The sequence below is a fragment of the Austrofundulus limnaeus genome, unplaced genomic scaffold, assembly GCF_001266775.1.
Source record: "Austrofundulus limnaeus strain Quisiro unplaced genomic scaffold, Austrofundulus_limnaeus-1.0 Scaffold64, whole genome shotgun sequence".
In the NCBI taxonomy this organism is placed as follows: Eukaryota; Metazoa; Chordata; class Actinopteri; order Cyprinodontiformes; family Rivulidae; genus Austrofundulus; species Austrofundulus limnaeus.
In genome coordinates, this window is record NW_013952466.1 from 380213 (window position 1) to 388441 (window position 8229).

The window sequence follows — 8229 nt, forward strand, 5'->3', positions numbered from 1 at the left end:
ATATATATATGTGGTGTGTATTTTACCAGTGGCATACAAATCATAAAGTTCAAAAATATAAAAAGTATTGCGTTTCATCCCAGAGGAAGCTCGGCTCAGAGGCCGGGGTGAAGCGGTGGTCCAATGTTAAGGTCCAGGTTCAGATGAAGTTCACTTGAGACTCCTATGGGTGCCATAGCAGCACTAGGTGGCACTGTAGGGAGGGTCAGAGGTCAGGCACAGTTCAGAAAAAGCTGACCTTGTCGTGACTCTGTGCTGACCAGTTGGTGGGCAGCTCTTCTTCAATATGTGCTTTCACATTGTCCCTTTATAAACCTGTAAGAGGAGAAAGAAGAAAGAGGAGGAAAAGGGGGTTGTGTCGCTAGGCAGTGGAAGGAAGCTGGAGAGGAAGCATTAAACCTGCACACACACTGAATGCCAGCATTGTCCGTTTGTTGCAGCAGAAGAGAGGGATTTATGAGCAGAGCCTGATTGGGTTGTAAACTTGACGAGGTGGGCTTGCTGCCAGAGTGGCTCTCTCCCTCTCTGTGGGCCCTGTGCTGCTCCCAGGATGCTTCGGTGCATGCACCGGGCAAGGGTGATGATGGGGTCAAGGGGGGCTGAGGCAAGGCTCCACAGGCTTGTAAAGGTTCTGACAAGGGTGGGAATTCACAAGCCTCCATTCAGTGGCCAAAAACCCAGGTCAGGGGCCACATAGCTGAGTTGGCAACAGCTGTTTTCAACACTATGCCTACAGATGTTGTTCTCATGTCATGTTAGATATTAAAAAATATGTATATGAATATTTGTTCAGCAAGCTTCTGCCTCAGTTTTTCTCTGAACATGAAACTTAGCTTTGATGGTGTTGTTTATTTGCTATAAATGAGGCTGTAAATCTGAAACAGAGTGGTGTCGTGGCCACAGATGAGCTGTGCCTGAGTGTCTTTAGAAAGCTCAGGTTTCTCATATTGGACTTTTTCCTTTGATGCTTTTACTGTTTACTGTTTTACTTTTTCCTGAAATTCAGCTAATGAAATTTTTGTAAATATTTTCTTTACAGCAAAAACAAATAGATGTGGAATCATGAACTTGCCCAGTTTTTAATTTTTTTATTTTTTGAAGTAGGGTTGGGCAAATGACTTTGTTTTTAAGGGGGCATAGACTGGCCAGTCCCAGTTCTCTGTACAACTGTCCAAGTAGGCTTTTTGTAGCAAACAATACAAATTTACTGATTTAGGTTTAACCTAAAGAAAAACTCAAAGCTTTTGACAAGAAATATACCAGATCTGTGCAATCAGCTCCTGGAAAACATTAAGAACTCTGCTCACATTGTCTCACTGACATCATGTTTTCATCTTCTAAACTCACTCTTACTGTCACAGCACACAAAAGTTTTCTAAGTTGGAACCTGAAGGAACAAAGTCCAGAAAGAACTTATTGTCCCAAATCTCTGGCATGTGTTTGATTTGAGGGCTGCTGTGACCATGTGTGAATTTGGGTGTGGGAGTTTCTATGACCCTGGACCAGCTATACCTGATACATGCAGGAAAATGCACACTGGTACAGGATATTGTTTTATCCTGATAGAGTTCTGCAGTTTTTTGATCAAGCAATATCTCTAAATTTTAAATTATGACCTACAACTGCTCTGTCTAATTTAACCAAAATGATATAAAGCTACCAGTTCCTACATCTTCTTTATACAGTACTGAAGAAAAATGAATAAAATTTAGGAGCATTCAGCAGCTACACTGGGAAAATTTGAGTGTTTTTTTAAGGCAATCCTATTTATCACTTATCATTGATGTGGAGCAAAATGAATAACAAAAAGTCTGCCATCACTTTGTCAGTAGGTAGACATGTCCACAAACACAGGTTACAATAATTAGAAGGTTTTAGCTGTAGAAACTTCAGCACATGAGCATATTGGACAATAAAAGGGTATATTTTTACATCTCAATCCTCACATTTTAATTTAGTGAAACATCATTGGAACAAACACACCCACAGAGGGAAGATCAGGAAAGTTCTTTACTATGTGAGCTAATTATGTACAACTGTGAGATTACATTACTGCAAGCCACAGCAGTGGTAATTATCTGATTTGAAAGGGTAAATTGTTATTTTATTCATTATTGTTATTTTAAATCATATTGATTTGTAGCTGTAATTGATCATTGATATTACCTTCATTTATTCATCAATCATTGTGATAGAGAAAGGATAAAACGCAGGTTTGAGCATGCTATGTAACAGTTATGAATAGACAAACGAAGATGACTCAATATCTGTGTTTCCAGCAACATTTTTTATGCACATTTCAAAACATCACATTAGAAAAGGTGGTTGGAAACAGCCGAATTTGCAAAAACTTCCTCAATTTCGCAAAAGTTTATATGATCGCTAGAGATGGTTTCTGGATTTTCCAAAAAAAGAGTTAATGCACAAAAGGGCGATGGAAATATATTTGCTGAATAAGTTCTGACATAGTGAACATTACCTCATATGGTTGATGAGCTACTCCTGCTATCCAATAATTGTAGCGGCTGCGGCCACAGCCAAGACCTTCCTCCCGCTGTCGTTGTCTTCCCACATATTCCCATAATGTGAAGAGAATCACATTTCTTTTTCTACATCTCCAGACAGCGTGTAACAATTAATGTCTATTATCTGAAAATTTCCTCAAAATTTGTCCATTGGTACATTACTTACAAACATACAGAGTTGTCTCTGGTAGTTTCTGTCAAAGTTTCAAATGCAGATCATGTGCAGTCAGTAAGAGCTCAGGATCAGTCTCAAGTACTTACACACCAAATGTTGGCTTAATATCTGTAAATGGCTACAACGAACATTGAGGAGCCAAAACATGGCTTGAAACATTGTGCGTGTAGAGCGCAAGACCAACAGATGAATCTATGGGTGATTTTATTTCGGTAAAGGCTTTTATGTGCAAAGAAAAGTCTTTATTCTCAGTAACTGTGTTAGTGAGTCCTCCTCATGCACTGTATGACTTTGACCATCGGGGGGCAGTAGATCCATGGGGAACCTCTCTTTGATGTTTACTACCACATACCACCTGGACCCAGTGAACTCTACACCCATATGGAACTACTTGGCTGGAACCCAGCACATGCTTTTCCTTTGTCCTCACATAACTGGGCTAACTTCAAATGCCTGCATCCAAAACTTATTTTCATTTTTCCTATGTGAAATGCAGCACAGCAGTCAATCACTTGTCTTGACTGCAGAGCTCCCTTTTTGTTCTTTAATGTCAGATAATTTTTGATTGTCACTGTGGGCTTAGGGCACTCTGTTACTGAAGTGGCGATGAGATACATGGATTAATAATGAAGAAAATACCACCATTTTTTCCTCACTTAACTTTTCTATTCTCCTGTGGGTTTTCCAGCCTTTTGCACTCTGAATATGGTGTGAAAGCTGCTGTGTGTTTCAGGATCTGCTGCTGACCCCTGTACTACTTTTTTATTTATTCATTTTTTCATTTTAGCTTTAAATAATTTATGATTAGCCTAGATTTTATTTGCAGTCCTCTACATCTCTCACTTGATGCATCTTGTGTTGGCGTTTGACTCGAGGTCAGCCTGCGGAGTGTTTCCAGGTCAGAGAGAAGTGGGTCACACTGTTCCCAGTGTCAGTGCCTATAACTTCAATGTGTGATGACAAAGCCCAACTCCACAGGGATAAACACACAGAGGTCTGTTTGACCCTGCTACGCTGGATGTAGAGAACCAGATCTGTGATGTAGATATGCCGTTTTATCCTCAGCTAGAGAAACCTGAACAGAGATTTACCGATTATACAGTGCACTGCAAATGGGTGGAAAATGCATAGTTTTATGTACATTTTTCAATAACACCCCCCCCCCCCCACCCCCATCACAAGCACTAAGTTTGTCACCGTTTTAATCCCTTCTGAGTTTGCAGATATGCATAAAGATGGTTTTGGTCAGATAAATGGTTCATCAGACAAGCTGTTCAACAGTCCTGGGTCATCTTTGCCAGATGTTTCATTTCATGATTCATCAAACATTTCAATTTGTTTATAGGTCTGGACTGCAGACCTCTAACCAAATGAAAATGTTTGGTTAAAAGTCTGGACTGCAGGCAGGCCAGTACAGCTCTTCTCCAACAAAACCATGCTGTTGTAATGGATGCAGTAAACGTCTTGCTTTGTCTCTTAGTATTATGCAAGACCTTCCCTGAAAAACTCTTAACAACTAGCTAAAAGCCTGTTCGTTAAAGAATATCTTCAGATGTTTTTTTATCAGCATCGTAGAATCTAGGCTGTGTATAGACTGGGACAGTGCATTCCAGAGTTGGGGTGCAGAATTTGAAGCGGAACGACTGATCCCCACGAGATTTCAATTGGGTGCAGGGTATCACCAACAACCTCTGACCTGATGACCTCATCCTGTGAGTTGGTGTGTTCGAGATGTAAGAGGGAGCGTGTTCGTGTGGCTCTAAAGCCGGGTACACACTGGACGCATTTTGAGCAGCCAAAGCAGCCAGTTTACATGCAAAGTCTATGGTAGACGCGCATATAGGATCAACGCAGCACGTTTTGCCAATTTAGAGCAGCGCGCAAGGTAGTGGTAGGATGTGGCAGAGTGTTTCCCATGCATGCAGTGCGTCCAAAGCAGCTGCTGCTCGAGTTCGAAATTTTGAACTTTTGCTGCTCGACGCGCAGCAGCAACCAATCAGAGAGAGTAATTTTTCCACGTGACGGTTTCCTGAACCCAAAACAGACGGACAGGAGTTCTTTAGCTGAAATCGACTGTCTGCAGTTGGTGTTTTGACTGGAGATATCAGCACCAATGTGGGTCAGCGGTTTGTTAAACTGACCCTGGTGTTAAACTGGGCTTGGGACAAAAAAAAGTCCGTCAGCTCACAGCTCCTAGAGTGAAACTAACCAAATAAACCATCTCTAAATTATCTGGTGAATTAATTACCTGCTGTGCTATTCGCTTGCTCTTTAGTAAATAAAGCAAAGCCATTTTCTTTATTTTATCTTTATTTCACCCGTCACGTACCTCCCCCTTCAGACGCACATCTAGTCTTCTGCTGCGTTCACACTGAACGTGTTTCAGTGCATCCAACTTGAGGGGTTGGGTGCATTTTTGCTGCTCAAAACAAGTTTGGTGGGAACCCGGCTTAAAATTTAAAATCAGAACTTTAAAATTATTCTAAAACAGGTGTGATGTGAGCTCATTTGTTTACATGAGTTAGCAATCTGTTGCCGAGTTCTGGACAACCTGAAGATGCTCCAGCTCCTTCTTGTTTAAACATGTGACTAAACTGTTGCAGTAGTCCAAACAAGGGGACATAAAAGTATGGCTGATCATTTCAAGTTCAGCTTTTGACAAGAAACCTTTCAATTTAAAGATGCTCCTAAGATGGGGCTGACAGTTTCTAGTCAGTTGTTTTCAGTGTAGTTTTTAAAGACATTGCAGAATCAAAAATGACAACAAAGTTTTTGAGACTGGACTGAACAGAAGGACCTAAAACACAAATGAACTGGTTATTTTGAGTAACCTTATTTTCTGGCACAGTTTAGCTTACTGTTGCCAGTAATTGTTGCTTAGTGTGGTCCCAAAATACAAACTTCTACTTTTACAAGGTGCTTCTTCAGTTTTTTGTTCCATTTGGGGAAAAATAAATGGGCTGAAATTTCACAAGATTTGAAAAATATTAACCACTGCCGCTCAGCCTCTGTTTTTGTGCCATGCGAGTGAAATTTTGAGTTCTGATTCTGTCATTGCCAAGGCCACCAGCGAGAAATCTTTGGGATCTGAGTAAAGAACTGGCCAGACTTGTCATATTTGACAGCAGCATTACACATGATGATCGTAGCTGTTCTCAAGGAGGAAGGTCACAGTAATCCTCTGTCATGTGCAACAGTGGACCTAGAAGCAAATGAAGCTATTGTTACCAAAACTGTGGCAGATTTTGTTACATCTGTCTCAAGTCCCATTTTGAGGCATTCAGCATGAACATGAACTACCTCGTCAAGGACCCATCAGAATGGGAGGATGACCCATCATTCTAGTCATGGCAGGTTCTGTGTAGCATTAGGATGCCAATGACCAAAGATTGGGATGTAAGTGACCAATAATTAGGATGTAAGTGACCAATGATTAGGATGTTAATGACTTTAATAAATGGAACTTGTCCAGGATTACAATCAAGTGATCAGCAGTGGCAATACATGCTGCAAGTTGTTAGGTGGCATTGATATCAGTTCCTGGAAGTGAAAAAAGTCATGACCAAATGTCTCTCTTCATGACTGTTTGTTCTCACCAAATATGTGAACAATGACATTTATTTTATTTTTGTCTTGTAAGCCCATCCATCCATTAGCTTCTTTCTTTCAGGTACGTGGTGCCCACAGCAATCACTGGTCACAAGTCCATCAAAGGGCCATGTAGATGGGGACAATTTAGAGTTACCAATTTTGTTTTTGGAAGGAAGCTAAAGTACCTGGAGAAAACCCACACATGCAAGGAGAGAACATGCAAACTAGAAGTGTCCCCGGGCCGAGATTCTATCCCGCGACCTTCTTGCTGAGAGGCATCTGCTCTAGCAACTGAGCCACTATGCTTCCACTTTGTTTAGTTTCACTTTGTATTTCATATCTAAGCAAGCATGTTGGCATGCACAAACGAGCTCAACCATTCTAATTTTCACCCCACATGTGGCAGTGGTTAGAAAAGTTGTATCAACATAAAATTTGGTACAAAAGATTTTCTTTGCAAAAGGAACAATTTTGTCAGGAAGTAACTTAAAAAGTCACATTTTTATTTTTGGCACCTTATTGTTGCTTAATCACTATTTAATGCTAGCTAAACAATTTATTAAACTCACTTTCTTTAAATGAGCAGTACAGTATTGCACATTTATAAATTACTAAATTACCTGCCTAAGAGGGAGAATACTGTATAAAGAATAAACAGAATAGGTCCCAAAACAGAACCCTGGGGTACACCATAAGTCAGACTGGTAGTGTCTGACTGTTTAAAGAGACATGTAAAATCTTGATCAGAAAGGTATGACGAGAACAGAACCAGATGATCCAATATTATTTCTAAGTCTGTTGATTAAGATCTTATAATCAACAGTATCAAAAGCAGAAGACAGATCCAGTAAGACCAGAACTGCTTCATTGGAAAGTGGTGCGGGCATTGCGAAAACCTCATTCAAACATTCTAAAAAGGTGGAAAATTACCCTCCAACATTTTCTAACAGTTTTGATATGAAACATAATTTATACATCGGCCTGAAGTGTTTTAAAATTTGTTGAGTCCAGATTGTTTGTTTTGTACAAATTCAACAAAAGTGTGCTTAAAAAGGTTGGGAACCACACCTCTGTTGCAAGTAACATGTTAAAAACTTCTGTAATGCAGTAGTAGAGCCACTAGCATTAAATCCCATTGTAAATAGTACAATAAGAAAAATATTGGCAGAACATGAGGATGGCTTCGTTAAAAAAACATTTAACAATCTGACTTACAAGAGAAAATTTATGCTTTTAAACAAGTAGCCTTGGCTGTTGTTGTGGTCTTTTTAATAGCTCCTAAAATCTGTTGTACACAAACTACAGCTAATTCATAATGGTAAATGGTAAATGGACTGTACTTATATAGCACCTTTCTATCCATCCAGGACACTCAAAGCGCTACACACTACAGACATTCCCCCTTGCACACACACACATTCACACACTGATGGTGGCAAACTACAATTGTAGCCACAGCTGCCCTGGGGTACACTGAAGGAAGTGAGGCTGACATACACAGGCACCAGCGGACCCTCTGAAAAATATGATAATGTCCCTGCCAAATTCCTAAAGGAACCAGCAAACATGAACATATTACACCTTATGTTCACATTCTTTGCTCTCTACACTGACTTCCAATTGAAAGTAGAATCTGTTTTAAAATCCTATTACTTGTATTTGAAGCACTGATTGGCCATTCACCATATGTAAAAGTAGGCCTGTCGCGATAGTCAATAAATCAATTAATCGCACGATAACTTTTTTTGAGGTCGGTAAAAAAAAGACGCCGATAAGTTTCATTTTCCTGCTTGTTTGTTTACTTCGTCTCGCTCCCTCTCTGTGCTCCGCTACACATGATGAGCTCCTGTAATGAGCTCCTGCAGCTGACCCCTCCCCTCCTGTTTTCTTAGTGTGGGAGGAGCGAACTCTCGCTTTAGCGTGAGAGCTAGTTTCTAA

The 8229-nt window shown here is 40.3% G+C and overlaps 1 protein-coding gene across 3 annotated transcripts in view; it reads left to right on the top strand.

Moving 5' to 3' along the window:
• Nucleotides 1-8229, top strand: part of nr6a1a (nuclear receptor subfamily 6, group A, member 1a) — a gene marked incomplete at its 5' end in the record, with an annotated part of 251571 nt that overhangs the window by 45093 nt on the left and 198249 nt on the right.